Below are 27,131 nucleotides of genomic sequence, written 5' to 3' on the forward strand. Positions count from 1 at the left end.
AGACTCATCACTCGGTATGATTTTTCATTACTTAGGTGAGCACTGGGCTGCAGCTAAGCCCCCGAGTGAGAGGCAGACTCATCACTCGGTAGGATTTTTAACACTTAGGCGAGCACTGGGCTGCAGCTAAGCCCCCGAGTGAGAGGCAGACTCATCACTCGGTAAGATTTTTCATTACTTAGGCGAGCACTGGGCTGCAGCTAAGCCCCCGAGTGAGAGGCAGACTCATCACTCGGTAGGATTTTTATCGATTTGCCTCAGGCAAAATAGATTCGCGGCTAAGGTAATGTACACAAAAGAAATAAACAACAACCATTCGGAAGGAGTAAATTATGTCTTTTGATAGTCAAACTAAAAGGTATTCCTTATTACATCTGATCGGTCTAAAATATTTAAGAATAGAAAGGGCGGAGCAGATCCGCATTCCAGGCGCGCGGCTCATCTTTATTGTGTTCGATGTTGAAGAGGCGGTATGCTCCGTTGTGGAGTACCTTGGTGATGACGAAAGGTAACGGCTGTTGAGTGATGTGACCGTCGAGTGGATTGCACTCAACGTATGAGACTAGTGTTCTTCTGTTGACTCTTGGTCTTTTCATATCCCAGGGTAGTGACCTTGGGTGGGGCTCGTAGGTCAATCCTATGACCCTACCCCGGGTATGTATCCTCGTCAGCTGCGACTGCCGCGATCACCACCAGCGCCGGCTTGTCTGCGGCCGCGGTCACCACCTCCGCCGCCAAACTTGTGGCCTTGAGTGGCAGCGTTGGCAGAGGACTGAGACCCTCCACCACGAAGATTCAGCCTTGTCATGAAGCTGAGCAGTTGTGAATACAGCTTGGCCACGCTCACCGGTTCCACCCGAGAGCACATAGCAGAAACCACCAGGTCGAAGTCTTCCTCGAGCCCGGCTAAGATGTGGGAGACGATGTCATCCTCGTCCACCCTCTTCCCAGCCGCGATCAGTTCATCGCAGAGGGACCTGATTTCCCAACGTACTCCGTGATGGAGGAGTTGCCCTTCTGCAAGTTGGCGAGGGCGATGCGGACGTTGGTGGTCTGGGAACGGGTGCGGGATGCAAGCATACCCTCAACCGTATTCTAGGGCTCGTCCGAAGTGTGACATGATGCAACCTGGATGGCTATCTCACGAGGGAGAGTCGTCAGAAGATATGAGAAAACTTGTTGATCTTTTGCGTACCAGGTCTGGAACTCCGGGTTTGCTGCCTTCGCCGTGGTCTTGCCATCAGACGAGGTTACGTCAATCTGCATCGATAGTGGCAGATGCTTGACGTCGAGGTACTTCTCCATCTGCGCCCCCCGAATGGCGGAGAGCACAGTCGCGCGCCACAGTGCTTGATTGCCCTTGCTGAGTTTCTCTGTGGCGGCGTGAGCGAATGGCGAGACAGGGAAGGAATTTGATGATGTCACCATGGATGAGTTCGAGGGCAGCTCTGATTACCATGAAAGAAGAAGAAAGGCGTGGAAGTGTATGCCTTCCTGGCAGGGACGCGTACGTGTTAAATACACAGAGAAGATTACATCATGCGGCGCAGGTTGTTGCAAGTCTTTGCCCCTACTCCAAGCTATACCGGATAAGGCTTGATCTATACTAACAACCTGCGCCAATTACAATATACACACGCAATAATATACGTGACAACATGTCACGTTTCTACAACTACCAGCCTACACTTTAACATGACATACACCAGTTCATCATCGCAGAACCCAGCCAAAGCACATGATGATATAGCACACAACATTATAAATTAATAACAAGTCGATCGTGCGTACAAAGCATCACACTTATTACATGCAACTATATTGTCCAGAGGAAAGCCACACAAATCCAGACCCATGAGTATACACACAACAATTATGCTCAACCACAATCACAAAGCACACGTGCAGAACAAGTAACTGGACACACACACACACACACACACACACACACACACACACACACACACACACACATACCACTCAAATCAAACGGCACAATCAGAACACAAATGCACACTCAATAGGCAGAAATAAACAATGGCAAACCACACGAGCACAAACCATGGGAGCAATTGATGGTGAATGGAAGAAGTAAAGTGAAGGCCTTCAGTACCTCCCGCACCAACCCTTCGCCTTCCACAAGGATGGGCATCTGGCAGCACCATCCGGTTCTCCTGTGTTTCCTGTTGCTTGGTCTTGATTTCCTGCCTTTCTGTCTTCGCAGTCAAGTCTACCTGTTTTTATGTCTTCTTTCACCTCATCAGGGACAATGCCACCGTTCAGCCCGACCTCCTTTGATGTAGGAAGTTTGCCGACAGTATGAGGGTTGAGCATTTGGAATTCATCTTTGTTGAAGATATGCTGTCTACCAATATTAGGCTGGTCCAAGAGCACTATGCAGCGCATCTTTGGTTTGTGGGCAAGGATTTCCAGATCACATTGCTCCAGCAATGTACCACGAAGAGTCACCTTGGCTATGTGTTCCGCATTGTCAAGTAACAAATGCAACATGTCCTTGTTATTACAGCCCTTCAGCTCGAGCTCCTCCAATTTTTGAAGGCAGTCGACTCCACTAACAGACACGATGTTGGTGGAGGATAAAACAACCTTCTCGAGCTTACTAGCAACTCCATTGTCAAACTTGATTTCAGTCATGTTGCTTCCCTCAACAAGAAATCTGCTGAGATTTTCGAATTCACCCTTTCTGAAGATGAGCTTGCTCTCGGTGTACGCATTGTGTCGAAGCTTGACACAGCGTAAATTCTCAAGCTTGGCAAGGACCTTCAGATGTTCCTGGCTCAAAAAAGTGCAACTTAGAGTTACCTTGACAAGTTGATTTCCATTTCTGGTCAATAATTCAAGAAGCTTCCCAATATGTGTGCTAGTGCTTTCACTGATACTTGGGCTCTCAAAATCCTTGGGGCGCTTTTTTCCATTTATAGTTAGGATCTCAAGATCCTTGGGGCTGTTTACCAGCATCAGCTTTGATGCAGGGCCCTGGTACATGGTTATGTCAAGAGTAATTGACAGAAAACGGAGGGACTGTTTTAGGAGGTCACTGATTGCATTAAGAAATGACTTGAGGTCACTCTCCTTGTTGATAGCCACACCGAACTTCTTGAGGTCATTTAGATTTCCTATGTCTGCCAAGTCTTGATAATTCTTCGGCTTGACATTGGACAATACCTCTACACCCTTCATTTTTTCAATCTTCTCAGGGATCTGCACACTGGAGTAGTCAGCAGGACTTTTTAAAGAAAAGGCATACGCCCGACTTTATAAATAAAGCCATACGGCAGGTCACAGTAACAATGCAGGAAAGTAGCAGCAGCCCGAGGCACCAACAGCGGCCAGAGAAAAAAAAACACAAAGAGGAGTCTGGTACATGGCACCCACGCCAGTACACGGCACGCAGGCCGGAAGGATCACCCAACTGGTAGAAGCCAAGCAGTCAAACAAAAGCCCTTAGTCACCCTGCGCTTGTCTGCAAAGAAGAGACATTGTCGTCCGAATTTTGGAGGTTAACGCTGTGAATGCTTCATGGTCGTCGTCCTTAGTCAATGATTTCCACTGCTGCAGGAGGGCACATGATTGAAATAAGCAGTCAGCAGGTTTCGCAGAAACACATGTTCAATAGTAAATTGTTCCTAGTCGTCCAAAGGGACAAGCACAACGCTCCCAAGCCCACCCAAAAGAGTCGCCGAGAGACGCCCGAAAGGTCATGGGCCAAAGCCCGCAGCTCCGCAAAGGAGGCAGGGGCCCAAGAGACATTTAACCAATCCCGAACGCAACTCCAAATGAGCTTAGCCAAGTGACAATGAAAAAATATATGTTTAGTGTCCTCAACAGCACCACACAGAGCACAGAACTGGGAGCCCGGGCCATTTCTCTTACGAATTTGATCAGCCGAAGGCAGCCGACGCCGAAAGTCTTGCCATAAGAAGATTTTGATCTTAGGGGGAAGACAAGCCTTCCAGACCTGGGAGAAACGATTAGTGGGCGTGCCCCCAACCAGCTTGGAATAAAAAGATTTCACCGAGAACCGACCAGAGGAGGACAATGGCCAGATCACCGAGTCCCTAGCCGTCGAGAGCGATGGGAAGAGGGCAGTAAGACGTTGCCACTCTTCGAACTCTACAGCCGACAAGGAGCGCCGGAAGATCAGGTTCCACCCCTGGGAAGCTAACCTAGCAATAGAAATGGCAGGGTCGAACAATAAGAAAACAGGGTGGGAAAGGTCACCGAGAGGGGTGAATCTCCACACCACCAATCTAACCAAAACCTGATCGAGGAACCGTCCCCAACGACAAACTTAACGTAGGATTGAAAAATCAGCCTAACTTTGACCAACGCCTTCCAGAACTTTGAGCCACCACACGACATGGCAAACATTGGGCTAGAGGATGGGAAATATTTAGCTTTCAGGATGTCCAACCACAGGGGCTGGTCCTCCGCACTCATAATCTTCCACCACCATTTAATCAGTAAGCATTGGTTCATGATGGACGTATTAAGGATGCCCAACCCCCCAAGGTTTTTGGGTCTGCACATCAGCTTCCATTTCACAAAGCGATACTTGCGGCAGTTGTCTGCCGCATTCCAGTAAAATGCACCACGGTGTTTATCAAACCCCGCATGAATCCCAGCCGACAGGAGGTAGAAGCCCATCAGGAACATAGGGAGGGAGGAGAGACAGGCGTTAATAAGAGCTAATTTACCCGCATTCGAGTTATATCTGCCCTGCCAGGGTAGAACCCTATTACCTACCTTGGTAACTATAGGGGCAAAATCCTTAGCATGAAGCACATCTGGGGAGATCGGAAGACCTAGGTACTTGAACAGAAAAGACCCCAGCTTGCAGTTGAGAAGGTGAGCCACTCGAATGGCTTCCGAATCCTCGACCCCAGTAACAACCACTTCACTTTTAGCAAAATTAATCTTAAGACCCGACATCGCCTCGAAGCATAGAAGAATAAACTTAAGGTGCGCTATGCAGGCATCGTTTAGCTCCACCATGATAATGGTGTCGTCCGCGTATTGGAGATGGGTCAGACTAGGGGGGATAAGATGATTGCTAATAGGGGATTTATGCCCAGAGGCAGCTGCCCTAGATAATAGGCGAGATAAAGCATCAGCCACAAAATTAAACAAGATAGGCGAGGCAGGGTCACCTTGCCATAGGCCCCTACCATTAGCAAAGAACTTACTCACCCGGTCGTTCACATTAATAGCAGTGTGGCCCCCCCAAGACTAACTGCATAATTCTATGGACAAGAGGACCATCGAAACCTTTGGCCAACAGCACTCTACGCAAAAATGGCCAGCTAACCGAGTCGTAAGCCTTCTCAAAATCAAGTTTAAGGATGACCGCTTTTGTCTTTCGAATCTTAAGGTCATGAACGACCTCATGTAAACATAGAACCCCATCAAGAATGAAGCGACCTTTAATAAAAGCCGACTGAAAAGGGCTGATGGAACGGTGGGCAATGGGAGATAGGCGCGTAGCCAACCCTTTGGCCAGAAACTTGGCAAAATTATTAATAAGAGCAATCGGCCTAAATTGCGAAATCAAGTTCGCGCCCTTGACTTTAGGAATTAAGGTAATGACCGCATAGTTAATGCGCGAGACATCCACCGTACCCAACCAGAAACCTTGAATAACTTTACAGATAAGATCCCGCAACTGCGGCCAAATTTTTTTGAAGAAAGGGATTGAGAAACCATCAGGTCCTGAAGCCGCGTTCATGTTAGCCGAGTTAATCACCTGCCAGATCTTCTCGTCAGAAAGGGCAACCATAAGACCCAGGTTTTCTTCAGGAGAGATCCTAGAATTAGAGTCCCAGAATCTAGGACAGAGGCCAACCCCAAGGTCAGGCTTAGAGCTAAGGAGATTAGAGTAGAATCCCACAATGTGGGCCATAATGGTGTGTTGGTCCGAGGTTCTAACGCCATTAATAACCAGGGAATCAATGTAGCATCTGCGATGCCTACCATTGGCAATCGCAAAGAAATAAGCCGTCATCGCATCCCCCTTCAAGGTCCAATTAAGGGTCCCACGTTGGCGCCAATAAATTTCCGATTGGTGTTGTAGCACAAATAAGGCATCTTCCAGGGTATAGCGGGTGGCCCATTGAGAGGAGGAGAGGCCACAAGAGTCGGCCATAAGATCAAGATCCCGGATTTGAGATTCTAAGGAGTCCTTTTCTTTACGGGCCTCAGCCGCCCTGTTTCTAGACCACCCCTTAAGGAATTTGCGAAGCTCGTAAGAGAGTTTATGCCAGTCATCAAGAGGACCAAAGGACCGAAGCGGAGAAGAGAGAAACGTAGCAATCCGAGACCCAAGCATATCATAAAAGCCCTCAATCAAAAGCCAAGAGGCATCAAACTGGAAGCGGGAGGTCGTGGCGATAGGCAATATACCCACGTCAAGGACAAGGGGGACATGGTCAGACCCAACCGCAGGCCTGGCCTTGAGCAGAGCACGAGGAAAAAGCGAATCCCAACGATCAGACACAAAAACCCTGTCTAGCACCGACCGGACCGGGGAGGCTTGATGGTTAGACCAGGTGAAACGAGCCCCCACCCTAGGAAGCTCACGAAGGGCGCATGTACTAATGAAATCGTTAAAGGCATTGGCGAGTGGCCACGAGAAGTTAGTGTTGTTCTTGTCGGTCGGAGAGCGAATCAGGTTAAAGTCTCCCCCAATAAGAAGAGGTATATTGCATGCCTCAATCTTGCTCGAGATTTCATAAAAAAAAGAGGGGTAAGCGAATGATCCGTGGGCCCGTAAACCACCATGAATTCCCACATCATATTTAGTTGGCGATGATGAACTATGTAGCTAGCCCAAAAAATACCATGTTCAAAAGTAATGAAATCAAAGATGTCCCGCTTGGAACCAATCAGGATACCACCAGAATGACCCGAAGCAGGAAGAAAGTGCCAGTCATATCTACCCATCCCAGCGATCGCAGACAATTCAGAGGGAGAAAAGGATTCCTTGAAAGTTTTCACCAAACCTAAAATGTCAATGTGCTCCCACACACCAAGTCGTGAATCTGGTCCCGACGCCCCCTAGCACCGAAACCACAAAAATTTCCGAAAAGGGCTCTCATCTAAAAGAAAGGTTTTTGATACGGAGACTCGATCTGCACGGGGCCACATAAGCCTTAGGCCGTTTAGAACGCCCAAATTTAACAGGAACTGGGGGAGCAGACGCCTGGCCACAACCAATATTTGCATCTGCCACCCCGGCCTGGCCCTGCACCCTAACAGGACCAGCACACTTCGCGGCATCCATAGCCTTAGCAATGGCAGCCTGGGCTTCCTCATTCGCCCAAATGATAGAGAGAAGTTGAGAGGAAGCGCCCATCCCCGGGTTGTCAACCACCCCAATATCCGACATAATATGCAACAAATGAACGTCTGATAGAGCAGGTAAAACTAGGCGAACTCGGGAAGAAGGAAGAGCATGGGGAGGGGGAGACGAACCTGCAGGAGGGAGATCCCTAGCCGCAGCGCGACGCTCCGCATGCTCCGCCACCGAGACACCGGAGTCCCACACCCGCCGACCCTTCCGCGCCATGGACGCAGGAGAGCGGAACACCGGCGAGCCCCCCGCCGGCGTCGTCGAGCTAGGGCCAGACCCCGAGGCAGCGCCAAGGTCCTAGTCCAGACGACGAGCCAGCCCCGCAGCAGAGACCTTGGAGGTTGATGAAGCCCGACTCTTAGCAGAAAATTTCCGAACCGAAACCTTCTTCTTCTTCTTGGTGGGAATATCAGTGGAGCGCCTAGGAGAAGCAGGGAGATCCTCAATGCCAGAGAAGGAAGGCGACTGCGAGCGAGTAGGCACATTGGAACAGGCACCAGAGATGGGGGTCCCCTTGCCAACCGCCCCATCCCGTGGATTCTCCTTCTGAGGATTAGGGACCGGGGCATTCTCCTTGAGCATATCACGATCATCGGATTCCATCTTGTCCCATTCTAATTGAGTAAAACGCAGATCCGAACCCCCATTGTGCTTATGCCCCCCAGCCGATCCATCCCCCTGCGTGTCATTTTGGTCAGAAGGTTTGGAAGGAGGAGGCGAAGGCGCAGGCGGAGGGGGGCATGGAGACCAACGCCCTCAACCCGAACACGAAGCCGAACACCTTCAGGGGAAGGAAAGACATCCACAGAGCCAAGAACAGAAGCCGGGTCAATGCACCACATGCTGAGACGCACCGGGCCAACCTTCTCGAGAGATTCCAAGTCCACTTCCACAAGTTTGCCAATGAGGTTACCAAAAGCCATCATGAATTCCACAGACCGAAGCCCAACAGGCACATCATCAACCAAAACCCAAGTCTTGCTGAGAGGACCCACCACCTTCGCACCACAAGTAGCCGCTTTGACAGAAACCACAAGCTGATTGAGGGGCAGAGTAAAGCTAGTACACGACGAAATCATCCTTAGGCAGTCCTTGGAGGGGAACACCATGACGAACTCAAAGTCTGAGAGCTGACGCACCTGCCAGTCCCAACCACCCTCATCCCAAATCTTCAAGCCGTCCAAAAGGGTCTGCGGGGATATTTTCTGACCACACACTGTGATAATCGCCGCATTGGAGAGGGAAGATGCAGCCATCACAAGAGGAACCTCAGCGTCCAGAGCAAAGAAGGAGCATCCAGGCAAACCCAACCCAAACTGCAGAAAGGAGGGGCCCTTGGTGCGATTACGGCAGTCCACAGTCAGGTGGCCATCGGATCGGCGGATGAGACAGAAAGGGGGATTAGTGCATCTCGACTGGAAATGGTTCGGGCGGTGGCAAGCAAAGTAGGTGAGGGTCGGAGAAGGGGCCGAGGGAACTGGGTGATGGCGAGGAGCTGGAGGCGGCGGCGGCAGGATGCCGTCACCACGCACCCCCGAGGAAGCGCCCGGAACAGGAGGGGGAGGACGCCGATCCCCAGCCAGCGAGGAAGATGACCCAGGGCCAAAGCGCTGCCCTGAGCGGGAGGCCGCGCCGGCCCCGAAGGAGCGGGGAGGAGGCCGAGGCGGAGGAACCGTCCCCCGACCTGGACGGGGCGAGGCACCGAAGAAGAGGAACCACCAGCCGCCGAAGCCGCGGCAACCTCCCACAGATCCGGCCCCGACCCAGCACCAGATCCAGGGAGCGGCGTCCCAGATCTGGCCACGGAACGGTCCGACCCCGCCTCCTACTCCTGCCGCGCATGCACAGGCCCGCGCGCCACCCGGTCAGCCTCCAGCTTAGAATGGAGCTCAGCCTCATAGGCCAGATCTACACCAGAGCCCGGCGAGGACTCCCTAGCCCTCTTGCTCCCCGACAGAGCCTCGGAAGAAGACGCCCTCGACTTGTCCATGGCGAGCGCGTCGGCAAAAGAGAGGAGGATGGGGGGTGGGGAAGAAGCGGATCTGGAGAAGTGGCGAATGGGACGACGCACCCTGCGAATATCAGCGCGGAGGCCGGAAACCCTAGGAAGGGGGGAAGGGCACCACGGCGCACCCATATATAGCTGCAGCAGGCCGAGCCAGATTGGGCCGAACAGGCCGAGGCCGAAGCCCGGGCCAAAGGGGGGGAAGGCCGGGGCGCAATGGCCACTACCACTTGCCCCGGGCCCACAGACAGAAGGGGGGGAAGAAATAAAAGACGACAGGGCTGGTGGAGCGGGCGGACCGGGCCGAGCCCCAGCAGAGGCCACCAGGCCCACAGGCCCATCAAGGCCCCCAAGCCCTCCGAGCATCCCGGATCTAGGGTTAGGTCAACAACTGCCTCCAGGCGCACCGGTGCCTCCGCCACCGCCGCCGACGGCCCCGGCCGGGGACCAAGGGAGCAGGGAGGAGCACTGACTGGAGAAGCCAACCCACCCAGATCAGGAACCACAGCAGACCGGGGAGGAGGGAGGAGATCACACACCTGAGAAGAAGCCGGATCCACACCAACCACGCGTCGGCGGCGACCAACCCGCGACCAACCAGGAGACCCCGACGGCAGCGACACCGGCCTGCCCTGACCGCCCGGAGCAAACTTCCGGGACCGGCCAGCCACAGGCCCCGGGGCCACCACCGGCACCACCAACGGCGGGGCGTACCCCTCCGAGTCGGAATCAGAGGCCGAATCCTCCAAATCGCCGAGCGCCCAGAACCGCGAGCCAAGGATGGGCGCCGACTCCAAGGGAGCCAGCGACGAGGACGGCGAGCGCCCGGAGCAAGAGCCACAGGCCTGCCCCGCAGAGAGTAGGAGGGGGGCGGGGGAGAGGGAGGGGCGAGGGGGCCATGGCCAACGGCGGGGGAGGGGACGGAGGGGGACGAGGGGAGGGGAGGGGGAGGAGAGACAGCCATCATCGCTAAAACTTGGTCGCTCGACCCAGTCTAGTCAGCAGGACTTGAATCAACATTGCTAGGCAACAAACGCTTCAGACCATTTTGAAGCTTGCCATTGCATAGTACCTCCACACGCTCCATTGTTTCTATCGTATCAGGGATAGAGTCAGCAGCACTGCTTGGACTTGGGTCAATTTGGAGAGCCAACAGATCCTTCAGCTTTTGACCAGCCAATGTTGGGTCAAACCTTGTCTCCGATGTTTGCATGTAGCGGCGGTAGTTATTACCTAGGTAGATGCATGTCGGCAGCAGTGAAAATGGAAAATGACTGCCGCTGCCGTAGCTTAGTAGCTAAGCAAAAGGAGCAGCCGTGACTTACTTGTGTAGTACTAGCTTTTGGTCTAGGGGCAGCTAGATGTGTGCAGGTACATGTATCAGTTGATATTTTCTAGTTTACGTCGGTTTCAAACACCTATAAAAGGAGATGTATCCCGGCCGGTTACAATCAGGCCATTCCACTCCGAATCAACCAAGCCTCAAGTGTTGTGTACTACTAACGTGTGTGTGATACACTAGTGAGTACTGAGTAGTACGTGCGTGTGCTCTTTCACCGGTCGTTTCAGTTTACTCGAGTGCTAGTGAGTAGTTCTGGGCTAACAGCCAACAGACGTTTCAGCTTTCAGAGCAGGACATTTCTTGTTGCAAATGCAGGAATCTTGGTCTCCTGGATATCCAATACCTCCAGCTCATGCAGATTGTTGATTTCACCGGGTAGCCTGGTAACACAGGGTTCCCCTTAGGCTAAGATATTTGAGCATTAGTATCTTCTTGCATAGGTCACTCAGGTAGTGTTGGCACTCTGGGAAGCATTGACAGCCTTCTAGATCTAGCACCTTGAGCTTGGAGAACTGAGATGACTTTTCCAAGAAATTCTCGATTGTCTCAGAGCTGCGGAGGTGGACATCGCTGAAAATGGAGAAGTGACAGGCGTGTCTCCAGAATGCGCTGCTTCGTGGCGATGTTCTTGGTAATGATTCCATAAACTAGCTTATCCACCGTGCAGCTCTTGACCTTTCCAGTAGCTCCAGTGCCAGCGGGACAAACAAGGCTCCGGGCGACGAGCGTATCAAAACTTTTCTCAGCTTCATCCACTGAAGAAGACCAGCGCCACTCTTTGGTGGTTATCATCCCTTCTGCAACCCATCGTCCTATCAAGGTTGATCGCCTGATGGTTTGTCCTTTAGGGAAGATAGCGAGGTACAGCAAACAGGACATGTACTCTTTAGGTAGCTCCCCGTAGGAGAATTTGAACATCATACTGGGCAATGATTTTTGTGTGGCAGCGGCACACAAGGTGTTGTGCAAGTTGCTCAACTCTTCATTGCTCCTCTTGGGTTTGGTGTACAATGCATGAGCAAAGATCTTCATGCAGAATTCATGCTGCTCACACTCGCGCAAGATGTCGCGAAGAATCTGGCGGGTGCCTGTATCATCCAAATGCTTGCCTGTATTATGTACCAGAGCATCAAGGTAGAGGCCAACAAGAGAATATTCTATACGGTCCAGCTTTGGAGAGCGAAAATATTGATTGTTGTCCTGTTGAGTGGTCTTTGTGGCCACGATCACAGCACCAGCGATGGGGCACCCGAGCTCCAAAAGGCTAAAACTGTTTCTGGTCTCCTCCCATTGGGGTACATACTTTTCATAAACATTGAGTATGACCAGGACCTTTTGATCACCTTCCAAATTTTCTTTAATCTTTTGCACCATCATTTTGACCTTGAGCTGCTTCCTGTTAGGCTGATTTTTAGGCCTATTGGGTTCTATTTTACGTATATAATAAACGAGCCTTGTCGTGCCGGCCCGTGGTGTGCACAGCCTCCAGGCCCATGCACACCCCAAGGCATGCCGCGTGCTGGGCACTGCCCGTTTAGCCCGTGTCGTGCCTGGCCCATGGCGGCCGTGCCGGCGTGCTCGCGGGATGGCCTGGTTGGCCTGGCCCGTTTGGCCAACTATACTCATTTAGGGACGACCACGAGCCAAACTCCACCGCCGGAAGCTCCTCTATCTTCTGTCTTGTCCTCTGTTTTTGATACAACTAGGTGATACCCCGCGCGTTCCTGTGGGAACTTGTTGTATTTTTTTCGGTATATAGCAAAATGTTTGAACAATGTCGTGGTACATTAGCTGTCAAACTATTTATACACACAATGTTTACATATGAGAAGATGGCAACAGGGTCTGTCAGAAGTTATTAGTTGCTTCAGTGTATTTTTTATTAAATATATACGCTACTGTACTACTTGGGTTGGCATAGATCGAGATTAGGATTTGTCACTCCGAGTATCAGAGATGTATCTCTGGGCCCTCTCGGTAATGCACATCATATGAAACCTTGCAAGCAATGTGACTAATGAGTTAGTTGCCGGATGATGCACTATGGAAGGAGTAAAGAGACTTGCCGAGATTGAACTAGGTATGAAGATACCGACGATCGAATCTCGGGCAAGTAACATACCGATGACAAAAGGAATAACGTATGTTGACATTGCGGTTCGACCGATAAAGATCTTCGTAGAATATGTGGGAACCAATATGAGCATCCAGGTTCCGCTATTGGTTATTGAGCGGAGAGGTGTCTTGGTCATGTCTACATAGTTCTCGAACCCATAGGGTCCCCACGCTTAACGTTCGATGACGATATGTATTATATGAGTTATGTGTTTTGGTGACCGAAGATTGTTTAGAGTCCCGGATGAGATCACGGACATGACGAGGAGTCTCGAAATGGTCGATAGGTAAATATTAATATATTGGAAGGTAGTATTCGAACACCGGAATGGTTCCGGAGTGTATCGGGTACATACCGGAGTACCGGAGGTGTTACCGGAACCCCCCGGGGAAAGATATGGGCCATATGGGCCATAAGAGGGAGGCTAACCAGCTCACAAGGGGCTGGTGGCCCCCCCACAAGGGAGGAAGCCGAATTGGACTAGGGAAGGGGGTGGTGATGAAGTCATGTACCTAGGATAGGGTCATGAACCTGTCTAAGGTACCCTCCCCAAGGACATCCTTTAGAAGAAGCCGTCTTCCAGTCGACCAAGAGAAACTCCACTCGACGGACTAGAAGACACTCGACGAACCTGAAGACACTCGACCATGAAGATTCACTCGACCACCAGGAGTTCAAGATCTACTCTGTATCCAAACGGTCTGTAATTAAGTAGTCTTAATGGTCATGATGACACTTTATGTAGGGCGTTACCAGTAACGCCAGATCTTAATGTACTTTAACCCTCTGCTACGTGGGCTGGCTAGGGTCTTGGTGTTCTCTATATAAGCCACCCCATCCACTGGTAGAAGGGTTCGCACCCCTGTAACTCTCACACATATAATCCAGTCGACCGCCTCCGGGCTCCGAGACGTAGGGCTGTTACTTCCTCCGAGAAGGGCCTGAACTCGTAAAACACTTGTGTGCACAACTGCTCCATAGCTAGGATCTTGCCTCTCCATACCTACCCCCTATTCTACTGTCAGACTTAGAACCACGACAGTTGGCGCCCACCGTGGGGCCGGTGTCTTAGCGACTTGTTGGAGAAGTTGCAATCTTTTCAATTCCCATCATCATGGTTTCAGGTGGAGTTTTGGTTGAGGGCCGCGAGATCCGTCTCGGCGCTCTCACATTCGTCGCCGACGACTCTGCCTGGCTGCAGGAGACTCCGCTCGACGTGGATGCGCTCCCGGTCCACGGAGCTACGCACTTTCGAGCATGCGTCCGCGGCGTCCTTCTGCGGCAACCGTCGACTCAGTATCGGCCGGTTTTCGTGTCATCATCCCTCCCAGCTTCCCGCCGGCGTAAGCGCTCCGGTCGGTCGAGGCTTCAGCGGTGGGTGAGGCATGAAGTGGCTCGCCAGTCGACCACTGCCCAAGTCGCGGCAATCGAGCCCGACGAATCTCTCTACGGCATGTTCGACCTGTCGACTGGCTCCGTAGAGACTGCATCCGAATGCGACAGCAGTGATCCGGCGATGGAGGTCCTGATGGTCAATGGGCCGCACGTTCCCCCCGGCTTTACTGGCGCCGAGGGAGGCAACGGCGGAGGCGACCCGTCGCGCGACCATGAGGAGTACCGCCCCGAGCCCCTCGACTCGCAGCAGAGGGAAGAGCTTCGCCGCCGGAACATGGATGCGCTTCATACTCTGATCGTTGGAGAAACCCCTGAGGCTCGCGCCTTAGAGGACGCGCGCTTGGCCAACCTGGCTGAGCGCACTCAACTGGAGAACCTTCAGCGGGCACTCGACGAGCATGCACGGCAACGGATTCGAGATTCCAGTCGACGCCAACTCTTTAAACCTCCGACTCAGGTATACCGCACTCCAATCCAGAATTTGGCAGCTGCAACACATATAGCAGAGTCGATTCAGCCTTCCCAGTCAGAGGCTGGCAGAGGCTTGATGCAGATCAGGGATTTGCTCCGGGCAGCTGGAGATCAGAATTCGGCCGTGTCGCAGTCGCGGAACAGGATTCATAGCAGGTCTATGGCGGCGAATACTGTCCAGTTAGCCCATAGCCCCAGATCGCCCCCGAGGCGTGAAGGGCATGGCGACCGACACGATCAGTACAGGAACTATGAGTAGGATGATCACCGAGTCGATCGCAACGATCGACGTCGAGTGCCCACTCCTCCCCGGAGGGGTGGATCATATATGCCTCGACAGCAGGATGACAGATGCCAGTACAGTGGCGGGCAAAGAATTCCAGTCGACCCCAGGGAACCAGGCTTTGATGCGAGATCCATCATCGTTCAAGGTCTGGTCGACCGGAACAGAGCCCACAGAGAGGGTAATGACAGAGATGTACCCACCAGCAGCCGAGTGCACATCTCCGGACCAGAGTGTTTCAGCAGAGCCATCAGAGTCGCGGTGATCCCTCCCAACTTCAGGTTGGCGACTGGAGTCAGCAAGTTCAACGGTGAGTCCAAGCCCGATACTTGGCTTGAGGATTACTGAGTGGCTATTCAGATCGGCGGTGGAAATGACGAGGTGGCCATGAAGCATCTGCCTCTCATGTTGGAAGGGTCAGCCATGGCATGACTGAATCAGTTGACGCCCAGCAGCATCTACACGTGGGAGGACCTCTCCCGAGTGTTTGTCAGGACGTTCGAAGAAACGTGCAAGCGGCCGGCGGGACTGACAGAGCTGCAATCTTGTGTACAGAAGTCGAATGAGACTCTGAGGGATTACATCCAGAGATGGATCACGCTGCATCATACAGTAGAAAATGTATCTGATCACCAGGCAGTCTGCGCCTTCAAGGAGGGCGTAAAGTACAAAGAGCTAAGCCTGAAATTCGGTCGAACCAGAGACATGTCTCTGAGTCGAATGATGGAAATAGCCACCAAATATGCCAATGGTGAGGAAGAGGATCGGCTCCGGAGCGGCAAACACAAGTCAGTCGCCCAGGACACCGGAGGCGGGAATTCCAGTCGGAAGCAAAAGCGTAAAGCTGAGCCAGCCGCACCTGGAGAAGCCCTGGCCCTGAACCAAGGAAAGTTCAAAGGGAAACCCAAGGGGCCTTGGAACCCCAAGAAAGTAAAAGATAAAGAAGGAAATGACGTGTTGGATTTACCATGTCACATCCACACCAAGAAAGACGAAGAGGGTAATTTCATCTACCCGAAGCATACCACTCGACAGTGTCAACTCCTGATACAGCAGTTCCAAGGGAAGCATTCCAAGGACAAAGAAAAAGAGTCGGACAAGGTTGAGGACAAGGAGGATAGTGACGGGGAATATCCGCAGGTCAATTCCACCTTAATGATTTTTGCCGATGTTGAGAGCAAAAACCGACTGAAAGTTATAAACCGAGAGGTGAATATGGCTGCTCCGTCAACACCCAATTACCTGAAGTGGTCTCAGACTGCCATTACGTTCGACCAATCTGATCACCCCATGCACATAGCCACCCCTGGGAGGCAAGCGTTGGTGGTCGACCCAGCCGTCGAGGGCACTCGACTGACCAAAGTGTTGATGGATGGCGGCAGTAGTTTGAATATACTGTAGGCTGAGACACTGAAAGGGATGGGCATTCTGATGTCCAGACTGAGCACGAGCAACATGAGTTTTTATGGAGTCATCCCTGGCAAGAAGGCCGCATCACTCGGCCAGATTGCTCTTGATGTAGTTTTTGGTGATTCAAAGAATTTCCGCAAGGAGAAGCTGACATTTGAGGTTGTGGATTTCCAGAGTGCCTATCTTGCAATTTTGGGCAGACCAGCTTATGCACGCTTTATGGCTCGACCATGTTACGTGTACCTCAAACTAAAGATGCCTGGACCTAAAGGCGTGATCACTGTCACTGGTAATCGCAAGAAGGCAGAAGAGTGGTTCCAGAAATGCTCAAAGATCGCCGATGCTCAGATGGTGGCAGAAGAGTGGCAGGAACATCAAAGGAATGCAGATCCGAGTGATTTGTTGCGAGCCAAAAAGCCTGCTACAGAATTAGCGTTCCAGTCGTCCGGTGAGACAAAACCCGTTCACATCCACCCGACCGACCCTAACGCTGTCCCGACTCATATCTCCACAACACTCGACCCCAAATAGGAAGAAGCGCTCATCCAGTTCCTTCTTGAGAACTGGGACATCTTTGCATGGAAACCTTCTGACATGCCGGGTGGGGACTGGCTGAGCATCGTCTACGAGTCGATTCAAAGGCAAAACCTGTGAAGGAACATCTGCGACGGTCCGCCGTCCAGAAAAGGAAGGCCATTGGCGAAGAAGTGGCTCGGCTCCTAGCGGCAGAGTTTATCCGAGAGATTTACCACTCCGAGTGGCTCGCCAATGTCGTCATGGTCCCCAAAAAGGACAATTCGATTCGCATGTGCATCGATTTTAAACATATCAATCGGGCCTACCCGAAAGATCATTTTCCTCTTCCCTGCATCGACCAAATAGTCGACTCGACTGCGGGATGTGAGCGACTGTCTTTCTTGGACGCTTATTCTGGGTACCATCAGATCCGTCTATTTGGGCCCGATGAGATCAAAACGGCTTTCATCACCCCATTTGGGTGCTTCTGTTATGTCACCATGCCATTCGGCCTCAAGAATGCCGGAGCCACGTTTCATGAGGATGATTCAGAAGTGTTTGCTCACTCAAATCAGTCGGAATGTGGAAGCGTACATGGATGACATAGTGGTCAAGTCACGAAAAGGTTCCGACCTGCTGACTGACCTCGCTGAAACATTTGCCAACCTCAAGAGGTATGATATCAAGCTTAATCCATCAAAGTGCACATTCGGAGTTCCTGGCGGAAAGTTACTCGGTTTTCTCGTTTCTGAACGAGGAATCGACGCCAACCCAGAAAAAGTGGGCACTATACTCCGAAAGAAACGCCCCGTACGTGTGCACGATGTCCAGAAACTTACTGGATGCTTGGCCGCGTTAAGTCGATTCATCTCTCGCCTCGCTGAAAAGGCATTGCCTCTTTTACCGACTGATGAAGAAGTCAGACAAGTTCGAGTGGACTCCAGAAGCTGATGCAGCGTTTGCAGAGTTAAAAACCCTGCTTTCCACCCAGCCGGTGCTTGCTGCCCCAATCAGCAAAGAGCCTTTGCTGCTTTACATTGCAACCACTGGACAAGTCGTTAGTACTATACTTACGGTCGAGCGGGAAGAAGAAGGGAAAGCCTTCAAAGTTCAGCGCCCAGTATATTACATTTCTGAAGTCCTGACCCCATCCAAGCAACGATACTCTCATTATCAGAAGCTTGTATATGGGATTTATATGACCACGAAGAAAGTTGCTCACTACTTCTCTGACCATATTATCACAGTCGTCACCGATGTCCCCTTATCAGAGATTTTGCACAACAAAGACGCAACCGGTTGAGTGGCAAAATGGGCGATTGAACTTCTTCCCCTAGATATCAGATTTGAGGCAAAGAAAGCTATCAAGTCCCAAGCAATAGCAGATTTCCTCGCCGAGTGGACTGAACAGCAGTTACCGACCCAAGTTCACTCAGAGCACTGGACTATGTTTTTCGATGGCTCCAAAATGCTGAATGGTTCCGGTGCCGGAGTGGTCTTGGTTTCCCCACGAGGAGATAAGCTCAGATATGTACTCCAGATTCACTTTGATTCCTCCAGCAATGAAGCAGAATACGAAGCACTCTTGTACGAGTTGCGTATGGCCATTTCACTCAGCGTCCGTCGCCTCATGGTCTACGGCGACTCGGATTTAGTGGTCAACCAAGTGATGAAGGAGTGGGACATCAGAAGCCCAGCCATGACTGGATACTGCAATGCAGTCAGAAAGCTGGAGAAGAAATTTGAGGGATTAGAGCTCCATCACGTTCCCCGACTGAAAAATCAAGCAGCTGATGACTTGGCGAAGATAGGTTCCAGGAGGGAAGCCATTCCGAGTTGCGTGTTTTTGGAGCATGTTCACACGCCGTCGGTTCAAGAAGATCCTTTCACTGAGGAAGCCCCGCAGCCAAAAAGCGCCACGGATCCGACTGAAGTCGAGGTCCCAGCTGTGGTCGACTTAATCATGGAAGTTCTAGTCATCACTCCCGACTGGACAGTTCCCTATATCGCTTATATTATGAGGAAAGATCTCCTTGAGAATGAAGAAGAGGCTTGAGAGATCGCCCGCCAATCCTAAGCCTTCACCGTCATGAGGGGACAGTTGTACAGAGAAAGTGCGACTGGAGTCAGCCAGAAATGCATAACACCGGAAGAAGGTCGAATGATTCTCAACGACATCCACTCGGGGACCTGTGGCCATCATGCATCCTCTCGGACCATCGTGGCTAAAGCATACCGAGCGGGTTTTTACTAGCCCAAAGAAAATGAGATGGCGAAAGAGATAGTCGACAAGTCTGAAGGATGTCAATTCTACTCCAATATGTCGCACAAACCCGCCTCAGCCTTGAAGACCATTCCACTCGTCTGGCCTTTCGCTGTATGGGGGTTGGATATGGTTGGACCACTAAGAACAGGCAGAAACGGATACACCCATGTATTGGTAGCAGTCGACAAGTTCACTAAGTGGATTGAGGCTAAACCCATCAAGAATCTGGATGCCGGCACCGCCGTCAGTTTCATCAGGGAGTTGGTATTCAGATATGGAGTTCCCCATAGTATCATCATAGACAATGGGTCAAACTTCGACTCCGAAGAATTCAGAGCTTTCTGCACATCTCAGGGTACGCGAGTCGATTATGCTTCAGTCGCCCACCCTCAGTCGAATGGGCAAGCAGAACGAGCAAATGGCTTAATTCTCAAAGGGTTGAAACCCCGACTGATGCGGGACCTCAAGCACGTAGCTGGCGCATGGGTCGACGAGCTTCCGTCGGTACTTTGGGGATTAAGGACCACGCCAAACCGGTCGACTGGGAGGACTCCGTTTTTCTTGGTCTACGGAGCTGAAGCAGTCTTGTCGAGTGACCTGCTTCACAACGCACCCCGAGTCGAACTCTACACCGAAGCTGAAGCAGAGCAAGCCCGACAGGACGCGGTCAACCTTCTAGAAGAAGAAAGAGAGATGGCCTTGATCCGATCGACCATTTACCAGCAGGACTTGCGTCGCTTCCATGCCAGAAATGTGAAGAGTCGAGCTTTCCAGGAGGGAGATTTAGTTATCCGAGTGGATCAACAGAAACCACACAAGCTTGCTCCTACTTGGGAAGGTCCCTTCATCGTCACCAAGGTTCTCCATAATGGGGCATACCGCCTTTACAATGTCGAACACTAGATTGACGAGCCCAGAGCATGGAACGTGGACTTACTCCGCCCTTTTTATACTTAAGTTTTCCACTCCGATGAGTTGTAATAAAAGTACTCCTGTAGTGTATTCATCAAAGACAAGAGTTTCATAATTTTCTTAGTAATTGTTATCACTTTTGTTCTCATAACTCTGTCCCCCAGTGGGTGGCTTAGTTGCGAACCCGTTTCGGCTAAGCTGGTAAAAAATCCTACCGAGTGGAAAGCCAGTCTTCAACTCGGAGGCTTAGCTGCGAATCCATTTCGCCTAAGTTAAAACAAAACCCTACCGAGTGGTGAGCCAGCCTCCCACTCGAAGGCTTAGCTGCAGTCCAAGTACTCGCCTAAGTAAACAAAATCCTACCGAGTGGTAAGCCAGCCTTCCACTCGGGGGCTTAGCTGCAGCCCAGTGCTCGCCTAAGTTTCCAAAAAACCTACCGAGTGGAGAGCAAACCTCCCATTCGGGGGCTTAGCTGCAGCCTAGTGCTCGCCTAAGTTTTTGAAAATCCTACCGAGTGATAAGCCAGTCTTCCACTCGGAGGCTTAGCTGCAACCTAGTGTTCGCCTAAGAATAAAAGACAACGTGCGTCCCACAAGGAGGACGAAGCGCAGGTCGACTGCTACCTTCTCCCCCAATGTCGTGCCACGAAAATCCTATCGAGTGGAGATCAAACCTCCCACTCGAGGGCTTAGCTGCAGCCCAGTACTCGCTTAAGTTTCTAAGGAACCTACCGAGTGGAGAGCAAACCTCCCACTCGGGGGCTTAGCTGCAGCCCAGTGCTCGCCTAAGTTTCTAAAAAACCTACCGAGTGGAGAGCAAACCTCCCACTCGGGGGCTTAGCTGCAGCCCAGTGCTCGCCTAAGTTTCTAAAAAACCTACCGAGTGGAGAGCAAACCTCCCACTCGGGGGCTTAGCTGCAGCCCAGTGCTCGCCTAAGTTTCTAAAAAACCTACCGAGTGGAGAGCAAACCTCCCACTCGGGGGCTTAGCTGCAGCCTAGTGCTCGCCTAAGTTTCTAAAAAACCTACCGAGTGGAGAGCAAACCTCCCACTCGGGGGCTTAGCTGCAGCCCAGTGCTCGCCTAAGTTTCTAAAAAGCCTACCGAGTGGAGAGCAAACCTCCCACTCGGGGGCTTAGCTGCAGCCCAGTGCTCACCTAAGTTTCTAAAAAACCTACCGAGTGGAGAGCAACCCTCCCACTCGGGGACTTACCTGCAGCCCAGTGCTCGCCTAAGTTTCTAAAAACCTACCGAGTGGAGAGCAAACCTCCCACTCGGGGGGCTTAACTGCAACCCAGCACTCGCCCAAACATGATGAGCACAAGTCGACTGCAATTTGTGCTTCACTCCTACCGGCAAAAGAGCATTACAGATGCTAGTATATACTCCAATCCAAAGAAGATGGTTGTCCGAAAGAAGCAAACGTATTTCAACTGCAAATAAGGTTCGGATAACGTCCTACGGACCCAGAAGTACTCATGCATCAAGCCTGTTAAAGTTTGGCGGTTACAAAAATCACTCGCCATTCCGAGGCAAATTCAAATCATCGAGCATAGAAGTTTTTTACCCCTCCTGCGGAGGGCTGGAAGGCGCAACAAACTCGTCCAAGTCGATCCCATCTGCGATCCAAGTGGCAGCCGCAATGAAGGTTTCCATGAAAGAACGGAAGTCATGCTTCCTAGTGTTGGCCACCTTGAGAGACGCCAGCTTGTTTTCTCTGGCTTCCTTGCAGTGGACGCTGACCAAGGACAGAGCGATGTCAGCACCGCACCTGGCAGAAGACTTCTTCCATTCTTGCACTCGACTCGGAACTTCGTTCAGTCGAGTCATCAGCAACTCAAGGTCGTTTTGAAGCGTTTCTTCTGGCCAGAGCAATGTGTCGATGCGCGACGTTGTGGCCTTCAGTCTTCCAAGGTAATCGACCACTGCAGCAATGCGAGACTCGAGGCGGAGCACGTTCATAGCGGTTTCATCCTTCACCAGAGAATTGATGGGATCCAAGCCAGTCTCCACTCGACTAGTCTCCTCTTCAAAGTTTTGGCAGAATTATGTGGACAGGATTCAAGGATAAGCTAACGCCCTTACAGCAAGTCAGTAATTACCAATCAGAGATAAGGGGTTACCTTCGAGCATGAGGAATAGCTTCTTGGCCAGTCCTCCCAGATAAACCTCCAAGTCATTCTTCTTTCCCGCCAGTTCGCCAGCTTTGTCGCTCAGGACCATATTGGTGTTCTTCAGTCGAGTGACTTCTTGGTTGGCCACGTCGAGAGCAGCTTTCAGATTAGTGTTTTCCTCTTCAAGTTTGTTAACAGAAGCCAGCTTCTCTTCTGCAAGTTTTGTCTTGTCCGAAGCCGCTTTCTGCGCCTCGGCGAGGTCAAGGTCCTTCTTCTTCAGAGCATCCCTCAATTTTTCTGCAAAAATCACAGTAAGATTAGACTCGGAGACAGGCAAGAAGCAAGGACAGTCGTCAAGATTCTCACCAAACATACCTTTTGCCTCCTCCTTCGACTTTGTAAAGTTCTCTTGGACAAGCTTCTGGTCAAGCTCAAGTTGGATATGCTTGTTCTCCAATTCGGTATAACGAGAAACAAGGTCACAGGATTTCTGCGAAAGTTCAGTCGACAGACATCAACGACAGATCACTTCCGAGTGACTAAAAGGAAAATCGTAGTATTTCTAAGACTACAGCTGAATCTAAACATTCAACTGTAGTCTCGGGGACTACACCCAGTGGGTGCACTCAGCGTGCCCCACTAGTTCTATCAGCTAGACTCAGAGTCGATCAGTCGACCGGAAGTAGTTAACTGTCAGCAGTAAAAAAACATTCAAAAATTCAGACCATAGCCGATTTCCAGCAATCGACCACGGTCTCGGGGACTACACCCAGTGGGTGCACTCAGCGTGCCCCCACCAGTTTTATTGTTCCACTCGACCATGCTCGAGTGAAACAAGTAAAGTGAGAAATTTCAAGACACAATGACTACAGTCGACTGCCAGCAGTCCACCGTAGAATTGACACACCCAGTGGGTGCATGACAAACATCAAGATTTCCAGTCGATGTTTAACTAACCTAGACATTACTCTGGAGGGCTAAACTCGCGTCATAAGCTGCTTGGCTGGCGGTTCGGATCGCCTTCACCTGCTCCATCATAATCCCGGCCTGGCGTATGGCTTCCTTGGCAGCGCTTGCTTGGTCCTCCGGGACGTGGTAGGTGGAGAAGAGAGAAGGCGGGTCAACACTCGACGACGAAGGGCGGGCAACCGTCAACGGCTCCGCAAAGGACACGGTAGCCCGAGCAACGTTGCTCCCCTCTGGAATCTATGGTCCAGGTGCTGACACAACCTGAGCAGCCTTGCCAACAGTCGCCTTCCTGCTCCTCCTCTTCCTCAGTGGCGCTTCATCGTCATCATCAGGGAGATTGATGACAACGCTAGGTGGAGCTGCAGAAGAAGTTCAAAGTCAAAAATAAAGATTCAATCGACCAAAAGCGAAACCGTGCAGATCATACCAGGATGAGAAGTAGCAGCATCTTCCATTTCTTGATCCTCATGCCTGGTTGAAGTCTCAGAAGTAGCAGCACTGTGATTTCAAAAATCGGTCTGTCAGCGATTGAGTCGACCAAGAATGTATCCATGATAAAAGGAAAAGCATGAGTTATGTTGTTACCCAGAAATAGTCGGAATTTCCATCCTCATCTTCGGTAGGGCCTTCGCCGGTTTTGTCAGGGCCGCTCGGGGTTGCTTCGACGCCTTCTCAGTCGGCGCCGGTGAAGATGTCCGAGGACGTTTCGTCGACTGCCTAGCAGGCACGACCCCCTTGCCACGATCAGCCGCAGGGTCATGGGCGAGCTTGGACCTCCTTTCGGAACGAGGAGGCGCAACTTCCTCCTCCTCTTCCTCCTCCTCTTCCTCCTCCTCTTCCTCCTCATCAGAGCCTGCATCTTCATCACCCTCATCGGCATCCGACTCCCACTCCTCTTGGCTTTCGCCTCCGCTTCCTTCCTCCTCTTCGGCATGTGCTTGCGCCCTGTTGGGCATCGAGTACAACTCGGTGGTTTCCTGAAAAACAACAAGCAAGACAAAAGTCAATCGACTGATCTATGACGAAACAGAACGGACGGGACAATCGGAGAAAAATGGTCGTACCTTGTCCGCCTCATAGGATTGGTCGAGTGGCGGGATCCTCCTGGCTCCACGAGGGTTGTCCTTGTTCACTGTGATGGCATTCATCCACCTCTCCAGTGTGGCATCGTCGACCTCTTCGGGGTGGACCCGAGAGGTGTCCTCAGTACCAGAATACAGCCACATCGGGTGGCCCCGATACTGGAGTGGTTGGATGCGCCGCCAAAGGAAAACCTCCAGAAGGTCCATGCCAGTCACACCGTCACGAATCAACTGGACTACTCACTCCATCAACATTTTTACCTGAGCCTTCTCCTCCGGAACTACTTTCAGAGAGGATGGCTTGTTCACTCGATTCATAGAGAAGGGAGGGAGCCCAGTCGACTGCCCTGGCGTCGACTGGTCTTGGCAGTATAACCAGGTCGACTGCCAGCCTCTGACTGACTCGGGAAGGGTCATAGCTGGGGAAGCGCTCTTACTCCTCATCTGGACCCTGAGACCCCCGCACATCTGGATTACCTAAGTTCTCTCGTCATTGGGGCTAGCCTTTTTTCACCATCTGAGAACGACAAGTGAATATGTGTTTGAAGAGGCCCCAGTGCGGCCGACAACCCAAGAAGTTTTCACACAAAGATACAAAGGCGGAGAGATAGGCAATGGAATTGGGGGTAAAGTGGTGAAGCTGAGCTCCAAAGAAATTCAGAAACCCTCGAAAGAAAAGATGTGGTGGCAGAGAGAACCCTCGATCTACATGAGTCGCCAAGAGGACACACTCACCCTCCTGAGGTTGTGGCTGCCACTCCATCCCCGGGAGGCTCGCCGCCCCGTGCGCAATCAGGCCTTCATCGACCAGGTCGTCGAGATCCTTTTGGGTGATGGTCGAGCGGATCCAATCACCCTGGATCCAATCTTGCGGCAAACGGGACCGCGACGAGGATCCCCCTCGACTGGTCGCTCTCCCCTTCGCCTTCGCCGCCGTCGTCGCCTTCTTCGCCCGCTCCAAAGCCGCCGTCTTCTCTTTCACCATTGTCGCCGACGAGGCCAGAACGGAGCAGCGGCGTCGGACAGTTGGTGGGCGCAGCGGATGAATCCGAAGGCGAGAGAGGAGAAAATGAGGAGGCACTGTTCAAAAAACCTCCGCCAGTTTCCTTATATGGAGTCAGTTCCGAGTGGCCGACAGGTAGGCCCAGGCGATCCTGTCAAATCCCGAAACAGTCGCGCAAGCGATACGTGGCGAAAAAGGCAGCGCGAGAATCGAGGCATCCCTGCCTTATCCCATCCGAGTACCGCGGTCTTCTCCACTTCGCGCGCTTCCCAAAATTCGGATCCCACTAAATCCTTTAACCACCGGGCAACTTGTCAGACGGAAGATCTCCTGCGATCCGTCGCTCGGAAATCCCCAAGTTCATAAAGTTCACTCGACAAATATAAAGAATGGATCAAGGCGACTGAACGAAAGTTGACACCCTCACTTGAAAGTCATTGATCCAGAGCAAAACACCTTTACGGCACCAGAAAGCAGGTCGGAAAGATTGCCCACTCCTTCCTCACTCAAACCTCGATCCATTCGTGGGCTACTGATGAAGTCATGTACCTAGGGTAGGGTCATGAACCTGTCTAAGGTACCCTCCCCAAGGACATCCTTTAGAAGAAGCCGTCTTCCAGTCGACCAAGAGAAACTCCACTCGACGGACTAGAAGACACTCGACGAACCTGAAGACACTCGACCATGAAGACTCACTCGACCACCAGGAGTTCAAGATCTACTCTGTATCCAAACGGTCTGTAATTAAGTAGTCTTAATGGTCATGATGACACTTTATGTAGGGCGTTACCAGTAACGCCAGACCTTAATGTACTTTAACCCTCTGCTACGTGGGCTGGCTAGGGTCTTGGCGTCCTCTATAAAAGCCACCCCCCTCCACTGGTAGAAGGGTTCGCACCCCTGTAAGTCTCACACATATAATCCAGTCGACCGCCTCCGGGCTCCGAGATGTAGGGCTGTTACTTCCTCCAAGAAGGGCCTGAACTCGTAAAACACTTGTGTGCACAACTGCTCCATAGCTAGGATCTTGCCTCTTCATACCTACCCCCTATTCTACTGTAAGACTTAGAACCACGACAGGTGGCGCCCCCCTTTCCTTCTCCTACTGCCTCTCCTTCCCCCTTTCCCCCTCCGGTAGAAGGAGGGGGGGCGAATCCTAGTGGGAGTCCAAGTGGGACCCCCCCCCCACTTGGGGCGGACCTAGGCCGGCCTCCTCTCCCTCCCTTCTTTATATACGGAGGGGGGCGCCCCTACAAGACACACCAATTTCTCTTACCCGTGTGCGGCGCCCCCCCCCCTCCATAGTTTACGCCTCCGGTTATATTCTCGTGGTGCTTAGGCGAAGCCCTGCGGATCACATCACCATCACCATCACCACGTCGTCGTGCTGACGGAACTCATCTAGTCCTTTGACCCTCCGCTGGATCAAGAGCTCCAGGGACGTCATCGCGCTGAACGTGTGCAGAACTTGGAGGTGCCGTACGTTCGGTACTTGATCGGTCGGAATGAGAAGACGTTCGACTACATCAACCGCGTTGAACAAACACTTCCGCTTTCGGTATACGAGGGTACGTTGGCACACTCTCCCCCTCTCATTGCTGCATATCCTAGATATATCTTGTGTGAGCGTAGGAATTTTTTTGAAATTGCATGCTACATTTCCCAACATCGAGCCATCCGCCGCCACCGCCGCCTGAATCTGGCCCGGACTGGACCAGATCAGGCCGCCGCGGCCGCGACGGGTGCCGCCACCGCGCAGCCCACCGCGCCGGGCCACACGTCTGCGACGCCGCCGCCAGACGCCCGCCACCGCGCCGACGTGCCCCGCGCCCGCGCATCGCCACCACCGGAGCTCCGCAGCCCACGTCGACCGTCTCCGAA

The 27,131-nt window shown here is 52.0% G+C and overlaps 1 pseudogene; it reads right to left on the reverse strand.

The window, feature by feature from the left end:
• The window catches only part of LOC119361522, a 15,242-nt pseudogene extending 2,967 nt beyond the window's left edge, over nucleotides 1–12,275 (reverse strand).
• Nucleotides 12,276–27,131: the final 14,856 nt, after the last annotated feature.

The sequence above is a fragment of the Triticum dicoccoides genome, chromosome 2B (genome assembly GCF_002162155.2).
Source record: "Triticum dicoccoides isolate Atlit2015 ecotype Zavitan chromosome 2B, WEW_v2.0, whole genome shotgun sequence".
Classification (NCBI taxonomy): Eukaryota; Viridiplantae; Streptophyta; class Magnoliopsida; order Poales; family Poaceae; genus Triticum; species Triticum dicoccoides.